At 42.1% G+C, this 27,960-nt stretch overlaps 2 protein-coding genes and 1 long non-coding RNA gene across 7 annotated transcripts in view; all 3 read left to right on the forward strand.

Moving 5' to 3' along the window:
• The window catches only part of NUP62CL (nucleoporin 62 C-terminal like), an 888,162-nt gene that overhangs the window by 346,887 nt on the left and 513,315 nt on the right, over positions 1 to 27,960 (forward strand). The gene's annotated exons all lie outside the window — the stretch shown is intronic.
• SYK (spleen associated tyrosine kinase) overlaps positions 7,367 to 27,960 on the forward strand; it is a 93,477-nt gene continuing 72,883 nt past the window's right edge. For 2 of the 5 annotated variants that reach the window (XM_082402997.1, XM_082403001.1), the window contains exon 1: positions 7,367 to 7,613. The gene's annotated coding sequence lies outside the window, so the exon portion shown is untranslated. Of the gene's footprint in view, positions 7,614 to 7,669; positions 7,772 to 13,163; positions 16,686 to 27,960 lie in introns of those variants that run through there. The other 3 variants (XM_082402998.1, XM_082402999.1, XM_082403000.1) reach the window with 3 other exon arrangements.
• LOC309633558 lies at positions 22,441 to 24,687 on the forward strand. Its single transcript, XR_014247610.1, has 2 exons — positions 22,441 to 24,457; positions 24,630 to 24,687. It is a non-coding gene; the product is annotated as an uncharacterized lncRNA (long non-coding RNA).

Consider the following 27,960-nt stretch of genomic DNA (forward strand, 5'->3'; position numbering starts at 1 on the left):
GACTTTTATATTTTACCCCTTTTATTAGATATATATTTTCTCTGGAGAGCCAGAGTTCTTTCTTGAGTCATTTCTGTGTATAAATTCTGTCTTCATTTAACCCCACCTGTCTAGTAGCCCCCTGACATTCCTTGCCATCTATTTTGTCTTTGCCTCAAATCAAAGAGCCCCCATTTGGAGAGGAGGGAGACTTGAGGTCCACAGACTCAAAAGTCAAAGTATGTATTGACAGATAACTTCACTTCAGTCACTCCTTTCTTCAATTTCTATATGGCAACAAATTTCACAACAAACTGTGTTAATAATTATAAAAGATACATTAATTTGAAAATAATTATAAAAGATACATTAATTTGAAAGCTTTTCATTTTTAATTTCAAAAATAAAAACAATTTTTTTAAACAAAGAAAGACAAAAACAGTTCACCCATTTCTCCTATCCCCCACCTCCTCTGGCAACCACCAGTCTGTTCTCTGTACCTATGGGCTTCTATATATATATATATATATATATATATATATATATATATATATATATATATATATATTAGATTCCATGTTTAAGTGAGGTCACAGGGTATTTGTCTTTGTCTGACTTATTTCTCTTAGCATTATGCCCTCGAGGTCCATCCATGTTTTCACAAATGGCACAATTTCATTCTTTTTTATGGCTGAATAATATTCCACTGTGTCTATACACCACATTTTCTTTATCCATTCATCCACCAATGGACACTTAGGTTGTTTCTATATCTTAGCTATTATAAATAATGCTGCAATGAACATGGGGTTCATGGGGTTCATGTTCATGAACATGGGGTTTTCGAGTTCATGCTTTTATTTTCTTCAGACAAATACCAAGAAGTGGAATTCCTGGATGATATGGTAGCTCTATTTTCAATGTTTTGAGGAACCTCCCTACTGTTTCCCATAGTGGTTGCACCAATTTACATCCCCACTAACAGAACAAGGGATCCCTTTTCTCTACATTCTCACCAACATTTGTTATTTCTAGTCTTTTTGATGATAGCCATTCTAACAGGTGTGGGGTGGCATCTCATTGTGGTTTTGATTTGCATTTCCCTGATGATTAGTGATGTAGAACATCTTTTCGTGTACCTGTTGGCCATTTGTATGAATGAAAAGAATGACAAGTTTTCATTCTTAATTGAGTTTCAAGGTGGCAACTGCAACCCCAGATCAAACCTGAAAATTCAAATCAGTCAAGTTTTTCAAACATTATTAAGGGAAGAGATATATGGGAAATGCAAGCAGGAAATGCCCATTCATGGAACTGCAACATATTTTGCATCAGAATATGTTTCTTTGTTTCTAGGCATATTTTTTCTAGGTACACTTGAAATAGATTATGATTCCCAGGGTACTAATATTTAATAGAATTTCATACCAATACGCTTAATGCTTTACATTAGAAGACTTTCTTAAAATAATATTTTCTCATCAAGTTATTTACTTTATATTTAACTTAATTTCTTCCACAAATTATTCACCATCTCCCTAAGACCACATATAGACTTAAAGAAACAAAATTCATTTGAGTACTACTGAACTAAAAGAAAAATACCAGTCATTTTTTACAAAGTGTCAGTTTTATAAGTTTAATATTCTACTGTCTGAGATAGGCATGTACAATCTCTAGCATGCATGCCAAGGAGGGCACAACAATTGTTTGTTTGGGTCAGGGATGAGCAGGTCCATAGGGACTAATGTTAGTTAATGGGAATAGAACATAAGGAAGTTCACATCTAAAAGTGTTGTTAAAAACAATAGACGTTCTGGAGGTGAGCAATTAAAAGGAAGATGGTAACTTAATAATACTAGTAGCAATAAGCAAAACAGACCAGCTGGAAGATTAACAGAACCAGAACAAGAGGTAGCTAAAAAGAGCCTTCCTGGGTAGGAGCAAGCCTCAAAGCCTGGTAACATCTGTCCCTGCAAAGAGAACTGACTTTAATTGGATCAGACAGTTGAGCAATTTATACCCAGGGCATTGCTGAAAACAACAAAGAAATCAGCAGGCAATTAAAAGAGGTTAAAATCTTGGTGTGACACCAACAGCAAACCAGTCAGAAGCTCGTCAGGGAGCTCAGGGAAAGACAAAGTCAGAGAGACCCCATTAAGACCACAGTCACTCCCCATGGTCAGAGATATTGCCCCACACCCAAGGCTGTGCCCTCAGAGGAGTGACATCACAGGCTTCCCACAGCCAGGAAAATAGTCCAGCCAATACCAGACAAATGCACCAGCAAACAGGCAAACATCAACGAGCCCTGGTGGAGAGATCAGTCTCCAAACTTGCCATATATAACCTAAAGTGTTCAGTTTTCAGCCAAAAAAGAAAATGAGACATGCATAGAATCAGGGAATCATCACTTATACACAGGAATAGAAAGCAGGCAACAGAAACAGCCTTTGTAGGCCCAGACGGTGGGCCTAGTGGACAAAGACTTCAGAGGAGTTATTATAAATATGTTCAAAGAAGTAGAGGAACCATAAAAAAGAAAGAAAAAAAAGAAAGAAATTGAAGAAGACCTAAAAAAGTGGACCATGTTCATGGATAAGAATATTTAATGTTGTTAAGATGGAAATGCTCCCAAACTGATCTACAGAGTCGACACAATCCCTATCAAACTCCAGCTTCTGTTTTTGCATAAATTGACAAGTTGATCCTAAAATTCATATAAAAAATGCAAAGGAACCATAACAGCCAAAACAATCTTGAAAAAGAACAAAGCTCGATGACTCAAACTTCCCAATTTCCAAGTTTACTACAAAACTACAGTAATTAAGATTCTGTAGTTCTGGTGTAAGGACAGATACATAGATCAATGAGATGGAATGGAGAGTCCAGAAATAAACCTTTATGTTGATCTTCAACAGGGTGTTGAGATAATTGTGGACAGAATAGTTGTTTCAACACCTACTGTTGGGAAAACTGGATATGTGCCTGAAAAAAAGCTGAAACTGGACCTTTGCCCCAAACTATATATAAAAATTAACTCAAAATGGATCTGAGACATAAAGGTATGAGTTACAACTATAAAAATATGAGTGAAAAACATAGGAGTAAATCTTCAAGATCTTGGGTTAGACAATGGCTTCTTATATATAATACAAAACTACAAGCAAAAAAAAGAAAAACTGGGAAAATTGAACTTCATCAAAATTAAAGACTTTTGTTTGGTATATGATACCATCAAAAAAAGGAAAAGACAACCCTCAAAGTGGGATAAAATATTTGCAAATCTTATATGAAATAAGGGACTTGTATCCAAAATACGTAAAGAACTCTTAGAACTCAATAATAAAAATGAGTCAACTGAAAAGTGGGCAAAGGATCTGAATAAACATTTCTCCAAAGAAGATATACAAATGGCTATAAAGCACATCAAAAGATTCTTAGCACTATGACATAAAGGAATGCAAATCAAAGTCACAGTAAGATACCACTTCACATGCACTAAGGTGGCTATAATCAAAATGACAATAACATGAGCTGATAAGGATGGAAATTGGAACCCTCCCACATTGCTGGTGGAAATCTAAAAATGGTAAAGCCACTTTGTTGGGTTTTTTTTAATTGAAGTATAATTGATTTACAATGTTGTATTGGTTTCTGGTGTATAGCAAAGTGATTCAGTTATACATATATATATTGATTTTCATATTCTGTTCCATTATGATTTAGTACAGGATATTGAATATAGTTCCCTGTGCTATACAGTAGGACCTTGTTGTTTATTTATTTTATATATAGTAGCTTGTATCTGCTAATCCCATACTCCTACTTTGTCCCTCCCCCACCCCCTTTCCCTTTTGGTAACCATAAGTTTGCTTTCTATGTCCGTGAGTCTGTTTCTGTTTCATAAGTAAGTTCACTTGTGTCATATTTTAGATTCCACCTATAAGTGATATCCTGTAGTATTTGTCTTTTTCTGTCTGACTTACTTTACTTAGTATGATAATCTCTAGGTCCATCCATGTTGCTGCAAATGGCATTATTTCCTTCTTTTTTATGGCTGAGCAGTATCCCATTGTGTATATATACCACATCTTCTTTATCCATTCATCTGTTGATGTACATTTAGGTTGCCACCATGTCTTGACTATTGTGAATAGTGCTGCCATGAACATTGGGGTGCATGTATCTTTTCAAATTATAGTTTTCTCTAGGTATATGCTCAGGAGTGGAATTGCTGGATCATACGGCAACTCTATTTTTAGTTTTTAAGGAACCTCCATACTGTTTTCCATAGTGGGTGTACCAATTTACATTCCCACCAACAGTGTAGGAGGGTTCCCTTTTTTTCTGCCCCCTCTCTAGCATTTGTTATTTCTAGACTTTTTGATGATAGCCATTCTGACCAGTGTGAGGTGGTACCTCATTGTAGTATTGATTTGCATTTCTCTAATAATTAGTGATGCTGAACATCTTTTCATGTGCCTATTGGCCATCTTTATGTGGTAAAGCCACTTTGGGAAACAGTCTGGTAGTTCTTCAAAGTGTTAAACATAGAGTTACCATATAACCGAGCAATTCCACTCCTAGCTTTATATCCAAGAAAAAAATAAAACATATATCCACACGAAAACTTGTATACAGATGTTCATGGCAGGATTATTCATAAGAGCCAAAGAATATCTACTATCTAGAAAAAAATAAAGAACCATTCCTCCTCTTTCACCCACACCTCCCTTCTACCCCTCCCCAGTAAAAAAAGGAAGGGGGAGAAATAAAAATGTAAGTTACCAATAGTAACCAAACAAGAAAAGGAGAAGCGCTTAACTGGATGAGTTTAGAAAAGTGCTGGCTCATCTACAAAACAGAAGTTTGAGAGTATCACAATGAGGTCATGTCCCCACCTCCCAAAAACTACATCTTGTGAGTCTACAAAATCCTGACAATTCTCTCTCAAATCTTGAGAGAAGAAAAAGGTGTAATTACAATCTAAACCATCAATCAAATGTGAAGGTAGAAACTTTTGGGATAGGGAAGGTCTTTAAAATATCTACTTCCGCTTCCCTTATCTGGGATTCACATCCCAGTTAGTGGTCAGCTAGAATTCTAACCACATTGGAGGTCACCGCTACATGGCTTCTCTTATCAGTGGCAACATAGCCACCCCAGGTATTGATAATTAACATAGGGATGTTAAATATGGACTCTCATTGGGGGTATTAGGGCCATTAGAAATATATGATTGCCTAAAGTATTTTAAAGACACGCTTCACCTTGTGGAGTCATATGAACTGTAACGTATCTACTTGTTAATACGTTTTTAAAAAAATAAATATCTGTGTACAGGAAAAAAAATACCTACTTCTGCTTCTCAGGAAACTCCTGAAGATTGTGTTCCACCAAAATGATGGAGTGAACTAAGGGAGAGAAAGCATGGAATACAAAAAACACGGACTCAAAGATTAAAAGAAATGTGAATGGAAGCACAGAGCAGAGCACAGAGCATAAGAAGTGAATCCTTGAGAAACAGTAACCACCAGTAGACCAAAATTGTGCCCAAATTTCCAGCCCAGATTCATATCACCTAGGTGGTCCCAAAACACATAAGCTGAGAATTTACCTTAAATTGTCCAAACACCAGTTGCACCCTAGGCTTCTGACAGAAGCAAAGGCAAATTCTCTCTGAAAGAAAGTACCTTCTCCCTAGTCCTCAATTAATCTCCACAAATAATTTTTCAAGGACAATGAGTGGCTCACATCCAACGTAACCAAATACACAAGGAAGCCAGGCACCATGAGCAAGAACCAATGGTAACACTCAGACAACATAAGTATACATTAAAGACTTCATAAGGTGAAATTAACACAGCAAAACCACATATAAAAATATATTTACTATTTTCAAAGAAATATAAAAATAAAGGACCTCCAGGTAACAGGAGACTTTAAAAAGTAAAGGTGTCAGGAGTCCCTGAGACCCTCTGGGTGCAGGGCTTTGTTAGGAAGGCTTCCAGGACTCGGCATATAATCACAGCTAAGATTTATTTCAATGAAAGATAAAAAGCAAAGTCAGCAAAAGGAAATGGCACATGGGGTGACGGAAGAAAAGTTGGGAGAAATGTGTTGACTTTTAGGAGTATTCTTTTTCTAGGCATTTGTGTGATGATTTTAACATTTAAAAAAATCATTAAAAGCATACTACTTAACTTTCAAGATGACTCAAAGGTGGGAAGGACTGCAGCAATGCTAAAAGGGTGGCTTAGAGATGGATCCAAAACTTCATCTCTTCTCCCACTAGCATTCCCTAAGGAAACATTGTAATCTTAGTAAAAGCAAGACAGATCACCCTCCTGCCCATTTCCAACAATATTGCCAGAGGATCTGCAGCCTCTGTTTAGACAACAATGGATATTTCGTTGGTTATCTGCAGTAAAATTAAGTCCAGTGGTTAACAAATATAACCATAATAAAAATCTTTCACTTGGAATAAAAATTTAGTGGGAAAAATAAATGGAAGAGAATGTCCCAGTGGAAAATGCTGAGGGGCTCCAACCGAGTGTAAACGCTTCCTATCACCTTATTTTTCTCCATGGCAATTATAATCTAACACACTATATATTTTATTTTATGGATTGTATTTCGGTTCAGGTACAGCTTTTTAAAACAGGCACTGTTAGCCACTGTTACCAAGAATGTGAGGGGCTTGAAACTGTTTTATGGGAAAATTTCAAAGAGGGTTAACAGAAAAAAGGGGGGAGGGGAACAACTTAGGTGTTTTAAAACTATTTTAAAGACTACGGAGAAGGATGAAACTTTAATTAGGTTGAAATAGAACCGTTCGTGGGTAAGAAGGAAGCAAGTTTAACTCACTGTCAAGAACCTTGCAATAATTAAAGCCCTCAGAAAACTGCCTTGTTGGACAGGCTGGTCTCACCCAAAGGTGCCCTATAAAATCTGATGTTCACCTAAGGCAGAAGCCACCTGGCGGGATGACAGGGGCCTTCTGATCACCAGTCAGCAGAAGCGTCTTGGGTTGGTGACTGGGAATACCCGCACAGTGAACAAGATTCTCTTCCCAAGCAATGGCACCGCAAATGAGCGTGCCCCTGAGTGCCTGTCGGTCCTTGGAAGGATCAGGCAGCACGCAGGCCAGGTGGCAAGAGGCTCCTGTTGTTGGCCGCGCGCCCTGTTTTGGTATGAAGCCCCCTTGTCCGGGCCGTCTGCGCCCGGGAATTGGCAAGGAGCGCCCACCCGGCTCCTCTTTCTTCTCCCCTCCGGCCTCCCGCCTCGCAGGCCAACCCCGCGGGCTGGGTTCCCGCGCGCTCCGGCCGCCGCTGCCCTGCCCTGGGCGCTGGGGGCGCATGCGGCACACTGGGCGCTCGCGGCGCACGGCGGCGGGGCGGTCCCGGGGCGGTGGAGCGCGGCGGCCGGGAGGAAGTGCGGGGCCTGTCCGGGAGCGTTAAGGAAGTTGCCCAAAATGAGGAAGCGTCGTGCACTGGGCGACTGAGGCGACTCCGGCGGCGGGAGCAGCGAGGAGGAGGGGGCTGCTCGGCGCTGCGCCCAGAGCTGCCGCCTGGATCGCGCCAGTCCGGTCCCCGGAGACCCGCACCCCGCCCTAGCCTCACCTGACCCAGGTAGGTGTGGCCGCGCGCTCTCTCCGCTGGGGCCGTCGGGACGCTCCTTTAGGCTTGGGAAGGCGGCGTGGAAGGGGAGAAGGCGCCGAGAGAGTGGAGGATGCAGCCCTTCCTCCTTGGCCGGCACAAGGTCTGTGCGCCTATGCAAACCCAGACGGGTACGCTCAGGGCCTTCCTGCTTTGAAAATCGGAGGGAACATTTGATAAAATTTTTCGATTGAAAACTAGTCAGTTGTGCCAGCTTTTCTCCTAAAACTAGTTAGTGCCTCTTGGGGTCCAGCTTTTGTATGGGGAGCCGGGCCCGTGGGTGGGGGCCTGTGCCGAGACGGCAAAACTTCAGGTGCTGCCGCGAGCGCAGGAAGTGCGGAAGCGGCTGGGTCCTGGGAGACTTAGCTGGAGTCCGCAGGCACAAGAAACTCCGTGTCGGGTCTCGGAAAGGACACATTTTCGTTTGGCCATTTACAGAATCCACTGGAAAATTCCGCTGTATTTATCGAAGTGACTCAGTGTAGGGATGTTCATATGCCTGCAAAGGTTTTATTCATACTTTTACTACAGAAAGAAAGAGCAGTTGCATAAAAACATGAAACTTTCTGAACCACTACGAAAATGTAGTATGATTGCCTTTTTTGTTTTTCACATTTTAATGGTAAAATAACTTCATCAGCCAGTAAATGACTTGGAAGAGCAGGGAAGTTTTGTGTAGTAAAATGTGAATTTAAGTTAAAGATATTTTTGGCCGTATGGCTTCAAAACCTTAAACCCACCTAAATAACGATACAAAGGCGATTTTTTTTTTTTTTTTTTGGTTTGTTTGAATATCAAGAACTAGCAAGACAATCACTGGAGAAGTTAGAGTTTCAATCTTTTGGCTGTTCGAGGTGCAGTTGCTTGGGAAAGAGAATCTCATTCACGGTGCAGAGTCTCCCCAGTCATTAAGCCAAGACGTTCCCGACTGGTGATCAAAAGGCCCATGCCATCCTGCCAGGTGGCCTTTGGAAACAGGATTGCAGGTTATTTTAATGAGTTTGCCTGACTTGCCAAAGATTCCCTTTTAACCCAAGTAAAACTGTTGACTGGAGTTGTTCATTTTCTTAAACCCTGGAGGCATTTCAGTGTGTAATTAAAAGACTTGGAGATGTAGTTAAAAGACTTGGAGATACAAATTGTCACATCTGAATCTTCACGTTAAAAAAGAAAAATCATGGAATGATGGAGAATTCCTGAAAGAAATGGAATAGATTCTAGTATTTGTTTTGTTTTAGTAAGAACAAATTCATCGCTATTACACAGGTGGCATTTTACTTAAATGCAATTTAATTCACTGATGTGCATACCACGCCTCCCTCTCCCTGCAAAAAAAAAAAAAAAAAAGGCCAAACAGTACATGGATATGTTTGTCTTTGAGGTAAAAGGTTTAAATACTTGTAAAGTATTAGCTATTTTAAGTGAGAAATCTTGTCTACTAAAAATATTTTATCAAATTATTTTGTTCTGTCTACATCGAACTTTTGATCTGTTTAGGGAAATTTTGCAGTAAAATAGAAACATTTATATTCTTTGTATTTGGAGTGCTTCAATATGTAGGATTTTATAAATCATCTTAATAACCAGAATGTTTTTAATGTTTTAAGCCAAGGATAAAAGTGAGGTGTATATTTTAGCTCTTTACCTTTCCTGAGGGATGAAATTGTCAGAAAGATCGTTTTATCGCTAGAGTTGCATTTCAGAAATAACTTACCTTAGCCTTCTTTAGGTTCATATTTAGTATTCTAAGTGCAGGTCTGATTTCTCTGTTATTAAACCAAAGACTTCTTAGTAGGGCATCACTTAGCACATAGCATATCCGTAAATCATTATCCAAAACCCTTGTGCCAAGATATGTTTTGGAATTCAGGATTTTTGAGAATTTAGAATTCAAATTTAGAATCTGAATTTCAGCCTTGAGAAAGACATTTCTCAGAATTTAGAAAGGTCTGCATACATACTGATGCCATATGTTACACACCACTCCAACACAGCCTGGGCAGCGTCCTATAATCCCACACGTTAATATTTCTGCACAAACAGTGTGAAAAGTCTCACTAAGTGGAATAAAGAGAGGCTACAAATAGCTGTGTGTCAATGTCACTAAATGAGGTTCCCTATAAAACTCACCAAAAAACCTTGTTTTTCAGCAGTTTTTGGAGTTAGGGCTATGGGACTGATTCTGTATTAGATTCTGTCAAGCTACTGTTTGCTTTTGAAAGCAAATTACATTTCTACTGCCCAACAACTCACACTTTCCAGTAATTAGATGGGTAATTCCCGCCTTTCCAGGAAGCCTGAAATAGCAAGAGTTCCCTGAATTTTCAGTGATAACAATCAAAATACAGATCCTCCAAGTGAGAATAGGATGTTTCATCCTTACTGAGAGACTTTCCAACAGCAAAGTTTCTGACAGTCTGATTCTAGAGAAGGAAGGCAGTAGTTACTTAAAGAAGGGCTATTACCACCCTTCACAGCTACAGCATGGCCTTGGAAGAAATACTGTTTCCTGTTCACTTTGCAGCTCGTTCTATCTCTGTCTGTTATCTGTACCTAAGGAATGGCCGGGTACTTTGTACAATCTGAGCTAATTTTTGCTTTCTCAGCTTTTCACCAAATAGATTTTTTTTCCAACGATCCCCTAACTCACCACCACCCTGCCCCCCAACACTTTCTTTCACTTCTGGATTGATTTAGCTGCAAATGAGTGGAGAGAAAAATTAGGAACTTAGGCCTTTGGGTAAGAATTTTTAAAAAATGTCTGCACACTGAACATTGGTTTCCTTTTACAGCAATTGAAATCAAAAGGCAGAGTCTTAAAGAGAGATTGGAATTAAATTACCTGAGTTAATTATATCTTACCATCTTACTCTTCTACCTTGGAATTGAACAAGTTGGGTTTTCTTTTTCTTCCACTCAGAAAAAGAGAGTTTTTTTAAACTGAGGAATTGTAGGAAGATTAAAAAAACTAGGCTGATTGGATTTTAAAGGAAAAGTTTATTCATTCATTTTGACTTTATATTAGCAGGAACATTTTCTACTAGCTTATAATTTTGTCTGGCAAAACGTTAGCCTGCGTCGGTTTGAATTTTTTTTTGCCTTTCATAGTTATGTAAGTTTTGCCCTATGAATCCTGAAAGGTGGTTGCATTGGAATCTTAAGTATAGTCAAATTTAGCCACTGCCAAAAATACCAGTAGAAGGAAGAATATTTAGTTTCTATTACAGTAGGTTTAACAAATCAAAAATGACTCTCTCTTGATTCTTTTATTTCTGGGAAACTGTGTATTTGTTTTGGTGGCTGCCAGAGGCTGATGATGGGAAGAGGAAGGTGAGGATGATTTAGAATATTGTTAACACCTCAGTTACTAAGGGGGATGTACTGAAAGCTTTTATGATGGGAAGAGGAAGGTGAGGATGATTTAGAATATTGTTAACACCTCAATTACTAAGGGGGATGTACTGAAAGCTTTTATGATGGACAGTATCTGGTAAGCAGCATCCTCTGTCCTGGGGGTACCTGGCTCTGACCCTGGAGTCCTGGCTCCTGAAACTGGAGAAGGCAGTACCTCTCAATGCTGTGCTGGAGCCCTGGAGGGGAGTACAGATGTGGGAGGACACTGCGCTTCCAGATTGGCATGCTAAGTGTCACATCTTTGATCTGAGCAGAGGCTGGGCAGGCAGCAGGATTGACAGGAGAGTGTAGGGCTGATGTCAGAGTCAGTGAGGCTCAGGCCTGGATACAGTCAATGCGGGGGAGTGTGGAAGGAAGGAAGAGGTCCAAGGGCCAAGTGTTAGGAAAAGTCATAATTTAAATATTGGTTTGTTTTGTTATACTCAGAATGGCTACAAAGAGCATTTGAATGTCCAACAATTAACCTCCTACATTCCCACTCCATCTCTTTGTCTTAATTGCTAGATCTTCATGCTGTCTTGGTCAGTCCAGCAAGTTATTAAATCTATCCGTTTCCGTTCAGTTGTCATGGAAATCTTTTGGTTCGACCAGAGTTAATCTCTCTTTTTATTTAATTTCAATTTATAACAATACCTTCCAATGCTCTAGTACTGCTCCCCCAAAACAATCTTTTAATCTTTTTAGCTATTTCTTCTAGAATTTTCCTTCTTATTTCCTGATGTTATGTTCACTTGCTTTTTTTTTTTTTTTTTTTAATGTATCAGTTTTAGACAATGTCTCCTGACTTCCTACTCTGAGAAATAAGTGCATGGCAGTCCTAGACTCTTATTACCCAGGATAATCTTTCTATAAATTAGGATTAAGATGTTATTTGGTGTTTGTTTACCTTCTTGAGGTTATATTTACTGCTAGAGCACAGTATATAATATAGTTCCATTTTCTTTCATTTACTCCATGTTGTTTTTCCTGGTGTAAACTCTTGTTTCATTTTTGTGTTTTCTCAGTTGGTCCTGTGCCTGTTACAATTCTCTCCCCAACTCTCTGACACAAAGTTAAACACCCCCCCACTTGACTCAGTTTCCCACTGAGTCAAATATACCAAGCAACCTATCAGTTCCATTTCTCTCTTTTTCTGGAACCCTCTGCCTCCTTATGCCAGTCTGATGGTTTCTTTTCAGTCTTGCTACACACCTATTAATAACTGAAGCATATTTTGGGGAGTTGTTTAGCTAAATATATTTCCTGCAAGTTGCTGCCCTGTATACTTTTTGGAGTCTTAACATAACTCTTATCAACATTCATGTAGCTTTCAAATCCATTGTAAATCCATTGTCATAATTGTTGAAAACATTTTCCCCAAACTTTTGATTTCTATGGTTATTTGCTTATTTATATAACTTATTACTTTTTGTAGCTTTTGGAACTTTTATAATTTCTCCCGTCAGGACATATTCTGAATCATGCTTCGTGAAAGATTACTTTTAGCTCCAATTTAACGGTTAGCAGCTACGTTTTAAATCAGTCTCAGTGTCACCTCTGTATTTGCTCTGACCCTGATGGTTTATTATCTGATTGATGGGAATATGTATTTTCCTGGGACTGGGGAATCCACAGGGCTTTAATCAGATGGCCAGCCTCGATTCCCTGGATTTCTGAAGTGGGTGCTGTGCAATTTTAAATGGTATTCCCGAGGAAGCTTTCCTTGTTCAAGTGAGTGAAATGAGAGACAGAATAAAGTTGAGTAAGCAGGGTAACTGTCATGGGCTTGTTCAGAGCCATTGTGCAGGTGTTGTGCATGGTCAGGACATATGTCACTGAACTCTTACACCCCTGTGGTCATAGGATGCATTGGTTCTTGGAGCACTGTGGGGACCAGGACTTCCGAAGTCCACTTTGGGAAACACTGGGTAACCTGCTGCCCCTTCACAAGATCCTCAGGCTTTGCTTAGGTGGAGGCAGAATGCCTCTTAAATACTAAGAGTATTTTTTTTTAATTAATTAATTTATATTTTGGCTGTGTTGGGTCTTCGTTGCTGCGTGCGGGCTTTCTCTAGTTGCAGCGAGGGGGGGGCTACCCTTTGTTGCGTGTGCGGGCTTCTCATTGCGGTGGCTTCTCTTGTTACGGAGCATGGGTTCCAGGTGCGTGGGCCTCGGTAGTTGTGGCACGTGGGCTCAGTAGTTGTGGCTCGCGGGCTTAGTTGCTCCGCGACATGTGGGATCTTCCCGGACCAGGGCTCGAACGCGTGGTCCCTGCCTTGGCAGGTGGATTCTTAACCACTGTGCCACCAGGGAAGTCCCAAAATGCTAAGAGTATTTGAATCACTTGATTGCCCTAATGCTTCAAAGTCACAGTCACTGAATATTTTTATCAACAGTGGTTGAGAGTAGGGGGGTGAGGTCCCACTGGGTTCAAATCCCACTGTGTTTTCAAGCTACTGTTTTTAGTTTTTGTAGATGGAAGCATTACAGGGGATTTCACTGTGATGTACGGTGGAGATCACGCGTGCAGTGCCCATACCTGGCCTGTGGTTAGAACTGGCATAACTGTCACAGTCTCTCCCAGGTGGGTGGCTCTGGGAGTCTGCCCCTGTAGTCTTGGCTGGAGGCTAATAAGAGCAGTCCCAAATCGGTCACAGATGAGTAAGTACTGTCTCTGGAGTTAGTTTCTCTGACCTCCAAGATGGGAGAACTTTCTATCATTTTCTTTTTGAAAAGTGTTAAACTGCATAACTGATGTCTAAGTACATATCCATTGGTGAAGAATTCAGATATAACATTGAAACCCTCCTTAACCACCACCCTCAGCCCCAGCCCATCCCCACTGAGGGAGGGCAACTTGGTGCATATTCTTCTAATCTTTCATCCTGTGCATTCATGCATGTGTATATATGTGTGTATTTTTAGAAGATGTAGTGTTGGTGGTGCGTGTGTGTGCCTTCTTAATACCAATATCATCCTGCAACTTTCTTTTTTGAATCAACAGGGTTGGGGGAGCCCTTCCTATCAGTGATCATCGTGTTTTATTCCAGGGTGAAAAATATGATTGTTTATTAATAGACATTTAGGATTTTTTTCTAATTTTTGATACTGTAAACAAAGCTGCAGAGAATGCACTTTTTCTTTCATTCTTTCCCTCTGTTTTACCCTTTTCATTGCATTTCATGGAACTGACAGGTTAATCACTTTCTCAAGAAAGATCTTCAGCCCTGTCCATCCTGTTATTCAGGCCATCTATTGAGTCATTTATATTTTAGCAAGCAGGTGGGCAAGCAAACACAGAAGGTAGTTAATTGTTTATTTTTTAAGTGATACATTAGGCTCTTGCCTAATATTTGTTTTTATTATTGGTTCCAGCGTAAATGTTCTCTTCTTGCTCCACGACCTCTGTCTTCTTTGGCACCTACTCATCTGTTTGCCCATTGGGTGCCTTCCTTTGTGCGGTTAGCTTTTCTGATGTGCTTGGTACTTCTAGGATGTATGCTCGTCTTGTTTATGAGGTGCCCTAGGAGTTAGTCTTTTAATGCTGTGTGTGTTGCATGGCCCTCTTGTAACCTGTCCCCTATGAGATGTGAGGAAGGTGAGAGGTGAGCAGGGCAGGAGGAGCCAGTAACCAGTGCAGGGGGGTGCAGGTGCTCTCTGTTCTTCATGGATGTGGCCATACCCTGCCTCTCCAAACGCACGTCTTTCCTACAGAGGGTCTCCTGTTGCTCTTAGGAGTGCCGGCAGCTGAGAAGTTGGAGAGGGCTTGGCTGCCTGCCTGCTTCTCTCTCTGCTTCTCCCTCACCCCATCCCACCCAGGCTTTGTCATTTCCAAGGCACCACACACTTGGCTCTTCGCAGCCATCTCCAGCTGCCTACACTTAGGCTGTGGTTTCCCTCTTCAGTGTGAGCCCATCTTGCTTTGCTTCCTTCAACGATAGCAGTAGTTTCCAGCCCACTAGTAATATGCCTCCTTTGCTCCCCAGCGTGGTTATGGATTTATATTCTACATTATTGTTTTCAATGCTGTTTCTTTTCTTTCTCTGCATTTATAGCTGCTGCATTTACTTGAAGGGGAAGTCCACCACTTCCTTTTTTTCTTTCTTTTTTTTTTTTAGCAACACCAATCAGCTGATGGTCATAGCTGTGAAGGAAGTGGCAGGGAGGAGGAGGGAGAGGAGCTCTCTAGAGCAGGCATGAATGGCAGGCTTGGGGCTTCTTTGGTCTTCACTGTTGCCCTGGGAGCTGGGCCAGCCGTCCTGTAGCTTAGGCAGGAAGTATGTCCAAGGAGAGGGCTGCAGCGGTCGGGTCTGTACTGATTATTAGGAAATTGCTAGTCCCAAATCATAAGTTTCTTAGAACATGTTTAAGGACGCCAGAGATATTAGAGGGAGAAAGGATCTTGGAGAATGTCTAATTCAACCTGCTGGTAAGCAGTGAGGCCCAGAAAGGTAAAGTGACTTTCACTTATCCAGCCGCTAAGTGATCCTGCTGTGATTCAAAGCCGAAAACCCAGGTGTTTCTAATCCAGAACCAGAATTCCTATCCACTACTCCAATGAGGAGCAAAAAGGGACCTGCCGTCATGCCTGGTGGTGAGAAGATTTCAAGTCCTATCAGTGGAGACAGGAGCCTGAGAAGGCAGCCGGAGGGCATAAGCCCAGTTTGACGTGTAGATTTCACTCTTTTACCAGGAGTTTTAGAAAACTTATTATTATCTTTATAGCTTTGTGTTGAGAAATTAAGCAAATTCAGTAGGAATTGGACCAAAAAATCCTGAATCAGTGAGAGGTTAATATGAGAATGTCTGATGCTTTTTTTTTTTCCTCAACCAAGCTTATTTATTCACTATCCCACAGGTACACTGATTTTTTTTTTTAACATCTTTATTGGAGTATAATTGCTTTACAACGGTGTGTTTGTTTCTGCTTTATAACAAAGTGAATCAGTTATACGTATGTTCCCATATCTCTTCCCTCTTGCGTCTCCATCCCTCCCCCCACCTTCTCTATCCCACCCCTCTAGGTGGTCACAAAGCACAGAGCTGATCTGTCTGATGCTTTTGCATACGTCTCCTTCCAACACAGATTGAGCTGACTTTCAAATTTACCACCCAAAGTGCACTAAAGTAACGTGAGAAGCTGGTTTAAAAGGACGCACCAAGCCTTTGTCCGCCCATCAGGCCTGCATCTCTGTGGCTGTCCCCACACAGGACAGAATTGCTACTCTCTGCACACATTACTGTCCCTAGAGTTGGGGAGGGGCATACATGGGGTCCTGAAGGTTGGAATGGAGAAGGAGATAAAGGAAAGTTTCAAAAGTAGTTCTATTCCATGGTGGAAACACTTGTGATGCAAGCGGGATTTCAGTGGTTCAGTGAAAGAAAGGCAGTGTGACAACTGCAAAGATAAGATGTCTTCTAGAATGAAGATAGAAAAGTCATGTATGATTTCCCCGAAGGAGCCAATATCTGCAAAGATGTGTGCATGATGTTCTTTCTAGATTATCCCTTCTAAGAAAACTCTGGGAACTGTCAGTATCCATTAATAGAGGAATGATGTATTCGTTTGCTAGGGTCGCTGGAACAAAGTACCACAGACATTTATCATGTCACAGTCCTGGAGCCTGGAAGTCTGAGATCAAGGTGGGCAGGGTTGGTTTCTCCTGAGGGCTCTCTCTTTGGCTTGTGGACATCATCTTCTTTCTGTATCTTCACATCTTCTTCCCTCTATTGCCTGTGTCTGTGTCCGAATTTACCCTTTTCATAAGGACATCAATCATAGGGGATTAGGGCCTACCCTAATGACCTCATTTTAACTTACTCACCCCTGTAAAGACCCTATTTCCAAGAAAAGTCCCATTCTGAGGTGCTGGGGGTCTGGACTTCAACATATGAATTTGGGAGGGGAAACAGTTCCTCCCACAGCAGGTGGTTAAGTGGAGCCTGGTCTCTCCTCCCAAGTGGCCTTGTTGTGCTGCCCCTGAGAGCACGAGGGAGCTCTCCAGTATCATGATGGAGAGATTTCTAAGCCAGCTGAAGTGAGCTTCATGCACAGATAGTTATGGAACATGATATACGTGGACACCACACACAAAACTAAGCAAATTAAAATGCTCAAGAAACAATTGTCCTTCCTCCTTAGATTAGCATTTTTTTTATGAAAAGAAACTTATGAGACCCAGAGGAAAAAAATGAAACATAAGAATGATGAGGAGAGACAAATTCTATAAGATCTTCAGGCAAAACTGCAATGGAAAGTGGGGCAACGGACCCAAATTCCACGTGGAAATTAGTGCAAAGCAAGGGTGGCCTTTCCCATCAGTCAGGAAAGGGAGCATGGGTTATCAATTAATGGTCTTGGGAAAACCAGCTGATAATTTGGGAAAAATAAAGCTTTGCTCTGTATACCAAAATAAGTTCCGGATTTAACAAAGAATAAATATATAACAGTGAAATCATAAAAGTGCCAGAAGAAAACAGGTGAGTTTTAAAATAATTGTGGAGTGAAGGCCTTTATAAATATGGTAGGAAATATGGAGACATAATAGGAAACAGTTGATAAGTATGGTTTTCTAAAATTGTAAGCAAGTCCCTATACAAATGAAAAATATATATAAATAAGTGAGGGAAAAAACCTATAAGATATATTTATTTTCAAGGTCTGTGGTAGAGGACCAGTAGCCTTCATATGCAGTGAGTTCTTTCAAATCAATGAGAAAAATAAACACACTCCAATAGAAAGATCAGTCAAGGACGCAAACAGGCAACTCAAAATGTAAATGAACCGAAAGCACGCAAATATGCTTTGCCTCTGTGTAATCTTGCATTGATTTAAGGGTTTGCTGTGTGGTGAGGTGTGGGGAAAAGAGACACTCCCACAGGTCAGCACCAGCAGGGCGGTTGGGTAATGTCTTCCGAAATGTAAAACGCACATGTGTTTTGATTCAACAATTTCACTTTTAGGAACTTATTACACACATAAATTGACAAAAGTGGGAAAATATATGTGCATACAGTAATTCATTGCAACATTTTATTTTGTAATAGCAAAGAAAGAAGGAAGGAAGGAAAGGAGGGAGGGAGGGAGAGAGAGATGGGGGGAGAGAGAGAGAGAAAGAAGAAAGAAAGAGAAAGAAAGAAGAAGAAAGGAAGGAAGAAAGAAAGAAAAGAAAAGGAAAGAAAAGAAAGAAAGAAAGAAAGAACGAACGAAAGAAGGAAAGAAAGAAAAGGAAGGAAGGGAAATATGTATCATGCCTGGTTAAATAAACTGTGGTATATCCATGCACTGGAATCATATGTGGCCTTTTTAAACATGTGGAATCTTGTAGACCAAAAAATAAAGATGTCCAAGTTATATTCAGTGAAACAGCAAAATGTAGTATATCGCTATATTTGTAAAAACACATACATGCACATAGCAATGTAGGCTCTATTGGAATGTTATTTACTACATATAGATGCAAGTCTGCCTATACCGATGTGTGTGTGTAAACATGCAGAGAGATCCAAAAGCAAAGGTACCAAACTGTCAGTAGCAGTTGTCTGCGGAGGGCAGTAAGGGAATTGGTTTTGAGAAAAAAAGTGAAATGTACATTTTTACTCTGCATACAGACGTTTGCAGTGATCGTGATAAAATGAGGTTTGCTTGGGGGTCTGGGGGCTAAGTAGGATGAGACCAGGAAAAGAACTAATTCAGAAACAAAGCACCAGTCATGGCTGTTGGGACCATTCTGTCTCCAAACAAGGCATTAGGCTTGGAGAGGTTGGGTCGTTTGCCTGGAGCTATACAGTCGAGGTTCTCAAGTGTGCCTGTGCACAGCCGTCACCCGAGCTTGTCTGGCCCACTGATGCCCGGGCTGCCTCCAAAGTTTCTGATGTGGTCTAATGTGTGACCTGCCTTTGGAAATTCATTATTAAGGCCTCCCCACCCCTCCCCCACCAAGTACAGCAGCCAAGGTTGAGAACCACTTGTTTAGAATGAGTTAATGGGATGGTATAGCACACAGGCACATCTTTCAAGCCTAACACAATTTCCACCAAATTTGAATGTATTGGTACACTCGGTATAGTGGCAGCTGTGTGTGCCTTTGACTGTAGAGACTTTGGGCATATTAGCTGGTGCATCCCCACTTTGTGTGTATGTGTGTGTGCGTGTGTGTGTGTGAGAGAGAGAGAGAGAGAGAGAGAGAGGGAGAGAGATTGATTGAGAGAAGGAGAGTGATTGAGAGAGAGAGAGAGAACTCACATGTTTCTATGCTGCACACACTCCATTCCTTGGGAACTTGGATTCATAAAGTCTGGAGGCCTGTGGCAGTTACAGAGGCAGGCATTTGAGGGAGGATGTCAGAGTGTTCTCAGCACACTGCTGTGAGACTTGTGGGAGGTGAGCGCACGTTGAAACAATTCTCAGAGGAAGAACGTGCGCACTGGTCTGATAGAAAAACCACCGGTAACATTTTCTGCCCGAGATAATGTGAATGATTTCCATCTCTCAGATTAGTTCTTAGTGTGATTCCAAGTCCACTGTACTTATTTTCTGCCATCTGCCTGTTTCATGTGAGATGGTTCTTCTCTTGAGAAGGACGTGAATGAACAGTCTTGCTGTGGGTGGAGAGCCAGGGCCTGGGTTTCTTGGTGTCTGTGGCTTCTGGGCCTTGAAGCCTGCAGCAGATGGTGACAGAGGGGCCGCTCCCGCTATGGGCCATTTGGGGACAGTCTGTGGCGGGGCCTCCCGGTGCTGACCCTGTCCGTCCAAGCACACACGTGGGAGCACCGTGCAGCACTCACATGCGGAGCCCCTGGGGCTCACCAAGTGCACCCACATTTATATTTCGTAATAAAACTTCTAGGACCACGACTGTAACCCATAAACGTCCAGTTCTGAAAGCCCCTCTGGGGGGCAGTGTGGGTGGCGGAAGCAGACCAGGCACAGACCTCTGATTCTGTTACTGACCAGGATCCTTGGCCTCCTTAAGCAAAAGAAATTGATCAGAGGCCAGACAAGAAATTCAGGCAAGGCTTTACTGGGGCCCCTGCGGCAGCAAGGGGGAGTGGGAACAAGTAACAGGTTCCCTTGCTTGCTCCCTGAGGTGGGGGGGGCGAGCTGGTTCCTTATATGGGGTGAGGGTAGGGGTAGGTCCGGGGCGTCGGGCCAGAGGGGTGGCTTAGGTGGTTTGCCCACCCCTTTGGCGGTGCTGAGTGCAGGGGCCATGCGCAGTACCCTGCTTTTGCTCCTGGTTCTTCAGAAGTGGCAGTTGGGGCTTTTTTGGTCGTTTTTGTATCTTCTTGTCCATAATTTGCCCCAACTGCTCATGCACACGGTTATTTTTAGTCTCTTATAGTTTCTTTGTATTTTGTTCCTGGAGGAGACGTTTGTCCAGGTGTGAACATTGCAGCAAAGGGTCCCAGGTCCCGGGTCCCAGCCTGTCTCAATTCATCATTCCTTGAAACTCCTTCAGCCCTGGCCACCTCATCTCCAAAACGAGGCCAGAAAGACCTGCCCCTGGGTGGTTGTGGCACCCAGAGACCCACTGTGCAGAGTGCCCATCAGACTGGCTTGCAAAGAGGTGCCCTGCAGAGCAGTCGTATTTGGGTACAGGAAGTCAAGGAGCTACATAGCCTCTGGTTACCTGGGGATTGAAAAGGGGGTCTTCTGGGGACAAAATGATATTAGAAGACTTTATGGGAAGGTCACAGAAAGAGTGGCTCTGGCCCAAGTGTCATTTGACTCTGAAGCAAATGAGTGTCTATTCCCTGGCGGTACACCTGGGAACCCTCCTGGGTTTTAACAGGCAGCCCTTAGGGAGCATGCTCTCCTGCCCCCAGTGATTGGACAAGGATACCTTGCTCAGGGGGTCCTGGCAGCGCTCTCACCTGAAGTGCTAAAACGCTGTGTAACATTATTTTGGCCCTTGTCATGTATTTTTACAGCATCAGTTTGGAGACCATGCTGTGGACATTTTTGTGAGCTCCGTGCTCCCAGCATGGGGCCCTCTGTGCATGTGTAGGTGCTCTTAAAGTCCCCTCCTTACATTTCAATATGTCACATAGGATTTGGATACAGTAAGCTAGATATTTGGAGTAAAATGTGTCTCTCGTTAATAGAAAGAAAACCTAGAGCCCCAAGCTTGGCCCAAGTAGGAGAAACATCTGGAAGGGAGAAGTGTCTGGACCATACAGCTTGTTCCTCGGGGTGAATTTATAATATTCGCTTTGTCGACCTGCAGTCCCATCACGTTGGCCCCAGGGAGGTGCTGCCTGCTGCTCTACCTCGGACACCTAGCCCAGGTGAGGACAGATGGCCTCTCCCCAGCTTCCCTGGCAAGGATCTAGAGCTGTGCTGTTCAGAACATTGCCACCAGCCACATGTGGCCATTTACATTTCAAATCCTTAAACTGAAATAAAATGTAAAAATCAGTTCTCAGTCACCATGGCCACATTTCAGGGGCCACTAGCCACATGTGGCTGGTGGCTGTGTGTGGGACAGAGTAGGACAAACATCTCCATCATTGCAGTACGGATTTTGGGACAGATTAACCACTCTGTGTTACACCTGAGCCCCACGCGATTCTTCCTGGGGAGTCAGGAGACACAAGCTTCTACCCCCTCCCACCTTTCCTAGCCCTTGGTACCACTGCGCGTGGACAAGGCATCATTACACTTTTCCATGTGTGGACCCCGGTTGTCTCCCGTTTCCTTAAGAGGCTCTGACCCTGGAAAGTGGTGGTGGCATCAGAATGCCCACATCCTTCAGATGAGACCCCAAGTCTTGTCCACAGGACCTGGCCTGGCCCTTTCATCCTCAACACAGCCACAGTCTCCTACTCACCACAACAACTTCCGCCAACACAGATACACAGCACACACCTACATGTGTGTGCACATGCACATGCAAACAAACCATGGCAGTCTGGGTAAGTGAGAGGTTACTAATGAGTAACATAGGAAGGGAAATGGTTCCCAGTTGTTTTCTTGGAGCCGTCTAATGCGAACCCAGCCTTGGAGGATACTAGGTAATGTATGGTGGGGTTAAGCACCCTTTGGTTCAGTATAGTTCCTGAAAGAATAAACTAGTTTTTTGTTCAAGAGGATTTAGAGGTAATGGAAAAAACTTTATTACTGACTAATTTCTCTGCAGTAAAAAAAAAGAAAAAAAATCCAGTGTCATTTTCTCAAAATATTTGGAATCCAAGATTCTGTCCACTTTAAAAGGAAGATTTGAAGAGGAAGTGTGCTCCTCGTCAAGACAAAATGAGGAAAATGCAGTGCTTACCACGTGACCGTGTTCTGTTCTTGCAAATGCAAGAAAACAAGACTCATTTCTGGAATGTGCACCATGTGCATTTGAGAACTCCGAGGGCAGTGGAAGGGGTGAGGTGGGCTGAGAGGCAGGTCATCCTGTGAGAGGCAGCACCCGAGGAGCCTGTGATGGGGAGGGGACAGGTGGAGGGGCCCACCGCAGGCAGGGCGACCCACTCCAGCTGGGTGCCTGCCCCGTCCACTAGGCTCCATCTCTGCCTCATTCTCATCTTGGGCGGCGAGGGAGAGATGTGCCATTTGCCTGTCTCTGGAATTCCTGTGCTGCTCAATTTCAGGAGAGATAAAATACCACAAGAGAAGCAGTTGGAAGGGTTTGCGAATTATAGAACTTCCTTTCATGATTCAGCCCGACATCAGGAAGTGGAGCAGCACGTATGCTATTCCCAAGCTGACTTCGCCCGTGGCCAATACGCATGCGTGATGGACAAGGCGAACACGGGCAAGATTCTTTTACCTGAATTACTGTGTTAGCAAAATAAGTACGTCTCAAAATCAGTGTGTGTGAGGAGGTTTTATTGAACTGAAAGTGGTTTCCTGAATGTTGCCTTTCCTGTTTCTCCTTTAGAATTCTATGTAAAACTTTGAATTTTTCACTCTGCCCATCTTCCTCCGTTCCGTAACCCGTGCCGCTGCTCACTTCAGTGGTCAGCTCTGTTTGGGTCAGTTTTGAACCTTCCATACAGAGGCAATAATTCTAGAGCAGTGATTCTCAGTCCTGGCTGCTCATGAGAATCACCCGGAGAACTTAAAAAAGAAAAAAATTAGTGCTGTCGGGGCCCCAGCCCTGGAGGTTCTGAGTTAGTTTGGGCTAGGACCCTCTCACCAGTACTTAAAGTACCCTGGTGGTTGTCACCTGCAGCCAGGGTAGAGAATCACTGTTCTGGCCTAGAGCTTTGCTATTGAACTTGCTGTTGAAAGCGCTCTTCTGTGATTTTATGTGCATACCCAACACCTGGGGCAGCAGCCCAGGCCCTCAGACGCTGCTGTGGGCCCCGAGTCTGCACAGATAAGAAGCATCTGGAGTGATTTTGGAGCAGTCTTGGAGGTGTAATGGGCCTGCTTGGCCTTTGGACTCTTGGAAGAAGCATTAAAGCCTTCCTGCTGTTCACGGTCCTCTTAGCCCATGTCCTGAAATTGTGCTGCTTGTAGCCAGCCCTTAGCCCAGCTGGACCTTTTGTCTCTGGGCTGGACACTCTTGCCTCCTCTGGGGACCTCAGCCCTCTCTATGCTGGCTGGGTGCATGGCCCAGGAGAAGTCTGAAGCCCAGTACTTTCCTTCCCTTTATAGGATCCTGGATAAGAGAATCCAGGAGAAAAGTCCTCTTTTATTTCTGGAAATTTACTTTAAACATCTCCTCCACTCCTTTGTTTACATTCTCTACTTTGGGAACGTCCATCTTGCATATCTTAGGTCTCCTTTGTCCTTCTAGCCCTTTTCTGTTGAATTCTTGCACTCTTTGTTCATCTCCATTTCATTTTTCTCAGGCTACTCCATCCTGCCCACCACCTTCTTCACAATGTTAATGTCTGCTCTCTTTTTGCTGTTTGAAATAATAGCCATCGTTTCTTTCCTGCATTTTCCCCTGATCTCCAGCTTATTTCCCATGACTTTTCTTGCCTTCCCATCTCATCCCCCGCCTTTCATGTCTCCATGTAGAGCTACTGTTTTTAACAGTGACTCTTCTGTGAAGTCCTTTGATTCCATGGCTATATGTGTGGTTGTGATTTCATCTGCCCCTTGGGAAGATTTTCTGGCCAATGTTCTTTGTGTGCTATTTGTTTCTCTTGTTGCTTCTCTCCTTTTATTCTTTTAGTGTAATTGTACAGACCCAGGGTAGGTTCCTCATCTTAGAAATGAATCATGTCAGGGAGCGGCCCAGCATGTGTTCTAGCCTAACAGAATATCTTCCTCATTTTAAGTAATGCTGTGTGTGTGTGTGTGTGTGTATGTGTGTGTGTGTGAGAGAGAGAGAGAGGGGGGAGAGAAAGAAATAAAAAGAAAGAGAGAAAGAAAGAAAAGAAAGGAAGAAAGAGAAAGAAAGAAAGGAAGGAAGGAAGAAAGAAAAAGAAAGAAAGAAAAGAAAGGAAGAAAGAAAGGAAGGAAGGTAGAAAGAAAAGAAAGAAAGAGAAGAAAGAAAAAGAAAGAAAGAAAAGAAAGGAAGAAAGAAAGGAAGGAAGGTAGAAAGAAAAGAAAGAAAGAGAAGAAAGGAAAAGAAAGAAAGAAAAAAAGAAAAAGAAAGAAAGAAAGAAAGAAAAGAAAGGAAGAAAGAGAGAAAGAAAGAAAGGAAGGAAGAAAGAAAAGAAAGAAAGAAAAAGAAAAGAAAGAAAGAAAGAAGGAAGGAAGGAAGAAAGAGAGAGAAAGAAAGAAAGAAAGAAAAGAAAGAAAGAAAGAAAGAAAAGAAAGAAAGAAAAGGAAGGAAGAATTGCTTAAACCTTTACTTCTTCCCATGGAGGCTGCTAGCCATTCAGAATCTCCTCTCCGCCCTTGGGAGGTGGCTGGCTTCCTCCTGCTCTATAGAAGTTGCACATCTGCAGGCTTTGAGGTCTGCAGCAGCGCCTCCGCTTCCTTGACCATCTTCCCTAAAAGTCTTCATGCTCCCAGGACAAGCCTCTGCTGCATTTTGCTGCTCCCCTTGGTTTGTTGCTACGGGTGAGAGCAGTCTACTACTTCCATGACATTTCTCTTTCTTGTTCTTTTTGGGGGGTGATTTTAGAGAGAAGGGGGTCGTGACATCTTTACTCTGTCAACATCCAGGCTATCTGATATTTTGATATTTATCATACAGGACAACTTTAGTGTGTTTGGCAGTTTTGTCAAACAACTAGGTTTCTACAGGAACAGTTAAGAACAAACAAACAAACGGAAAACTTCAGAATGACCACAAAAGTTCGTGTGGCACTCTTTGCTTCTGCCGGCCTCTCTGATCTACCTGGCCAACTGGGGCCATTTTATTGGCTGGTTTCTTGATCTGTTCATTACGTTGATTCATTGGCCACCTTCCACCAGCCAGGGATGGTGGTAGGTGTTGAGGCTATAGCAGTAGCCAATATCCTTCTCTGCACTCAAGTTGTTTACAGTCAAGTTGAAAGAAAGAGCAGGCCCAGCACCAGGCCTTAATCAGATGTAACCTCATTTATTCTTCACAATAACCATTTAAAAAATTCAGAAAATTGCAATAACACTCATAATTAAAAAACACTGCCAGTTTACCATTTTTGCCTTTATTTCTTCTAAAGAAAGAACATCCCAAATAAAGTAGAAGTTGAGCCCTTTTTGTGGAGAGTAACTTGCTCAAAGCTGGAGAGCTGGTGAGCAGCAGGCCCCTCTAGGTACAAAGTCTGTTTATTCTTTTATTTACTTTGCTGCATTGCCTTGTGTACAAGGCATTGATTGTGCCATGTTAGCTGTGTGGCTCATCTATAGCAAATATCAACACCTGCGATAGTAAACCAGACGGATTTTTCTTATGCAATGGACTGATTTTTAGTAAATGTAAATACAGCCTACATTTTTGAGAGTGCCAGGAAACATCTTGTTAGAGAGCCAAGCAAATAAAGGGAAAGGTGGTTATCAGAAGCTGAGATGAATTGAGATGTGAATTTTCCAAATGTTAGTATCTCTTTACCCTTGTATTGATTTTTACAGTAACCCATACTTTTTCATCTAGTTTGTGACCATTGAGGCCCCTTGTGAATATTCTAGAAGTCACTCAAAATGGATAAAGAATGAATCTAAGACTTATATTTAGCATTCTGCAGGTTCCATATTTGCAAATTCACCTACTCACCAAAATTTATTTGTAACCCCCAAATCAATACCCATGGTGCTTCTGTAGTCCTTTGTGGACATGTGCAGAGCAGCAAAATACTTGAGTCATCCGACATGCGTGTTCCTAGCTGAGGCTGAATAAGGTGAAGCTCTGCCTTCTAGCCTCAGCTCATCCTATAAACAGTGTCTTTTTTGGGGTCAGTTGAGTGGTACATTTTTATTTTTGTGCTTTTTGTTGGTGATTTTGCTGTTTAAAATGGCACAGTGCTGAAGTGCTGTCTGGTGTCCTAAGCACAGGAAGGCTGTGTTGTACCTTATGGGTAAAATACATGTGTTAGATAAACTTCATTTAGGCATGAATTATGGAGCTTTTGCTGTGAGTTCAATGTTAATGAATCAACAGTATATATTAAATAAGGTATCTTTAAACAGAAGCACACATAAAACAAGGTTATGTATTGATTGGTTGATGAAAATGTGACCTGAGACTCTTTGGAACCTAGCCGTGTATTTCCCTTAGGAGCAAGGGTTCAATATTTGCTAATTCAGTGTTCGTGGCAACGTTGTAAAACATAATTATCACAAATAACGAGAAATGACTGTATTTTATTTCTTTTTTTGTACAAATCAGGGAAATGATTTTTAAAACCCAGTTAGATGTGACTGTTTTTATGAGACATATCTTTGAAAGAAAAGAACTATTTTATAATCCAGTGAAAATCTCTTTTCCTTGCATTTTGTATTAGTTAATTAAATTAGCAGGTTCTTCTTGAGCTTCTACTGTGTGCCTGGCACTGTGCTGGTACCAGGAGGACATCGCTGAACAGGTCCAGAGGTCAGATCACAATCATTAGGATTAAAAGTCCTGACACTTCATCAACATGATTGTTGTTTAAATTTGGTAGCAACCCCAGTGAGTTCTCAAAACAAGAGTCTGATTCTCACACGAGTGTTTTCTTATGAAAGAATAGTTTTTCATAGCAGTATTTTTTAAGTAAATATCTTTCTCATAACCAGGGACTTATTTTATGGCAAGTTCCCTCCCAGCTGCACAGTTGGAGGCTCGTGGTGAAATACTGTCATACACACCCACCAGAAAGTCCTCGTGGCTCACAGTATTCAGACCCCTAGGTCCTCACAGGTCATATTGGCACAGGCTGACTCAGAAGGCTGTCAGGCAGAAACTGCTCTGCGCAGCAGGGCGACGGCAGGCATTTCCCTCCAGTGGGGTCTTTACTGCATCATACAGCTCAGGTGTAAAGAGACAGGTCCACACCCGGAGTGTGCCCAGGAAGCCAGCTATGTCTTTGAACAACACTCAAGACAGCTTAAAGGTCCCACTGGAAACAGGCCAAAGCTTTGGTTTTTATTAGATATTTATAGTTCCTTCAGTCCAGATGCAATTTATAAAATAAAATGCTAATTAGCATGAGCAAAAGTGGTGTTGCCTAAATAGGTGGGCACCACATAGCCAATGGGAGAAGGGCATCCTCTGGTGGGGCAGAGCCTGTTCTTTAGGTGGGAAATGTTGAACCCAAGCAATTCTTGTGATAAAGGTCATATGTTCCTTGGAGGGTAAAATGTTGGTCATTTTAGCAGTTGGAGATTTCTGTGAACAAAATACTTTCGATGATGTCATAATAGATAATTTTTTTTGTTTAAGGCTCTATGTTTTCAAAGTTTCTTGCACCTTATTCTTGATCCTCTCTATCACTTTATGTGCTAGGAGTGTGTTTATGTCTAGGGTGTTGTGGTCATCCCCACTTTTTCCAGTAAGATCCATAAAATACAGAGCATCTTTACTGATCATTGTTGCCCCGGGCTGCAGTTGATGTGCCT

Source organism: Balaenoptera borealis (genome assembly GCF_965194805.1).
Source record: "Balaenoptera borealis genome assembly, chromosome: 8".
Lineage (NCBI taxonomy): Eukaryota > Metazoa > Chordata > Mammalia > Artiodactyla > Balaenopteridae > Balaenoptera > Balaenoptera borealis.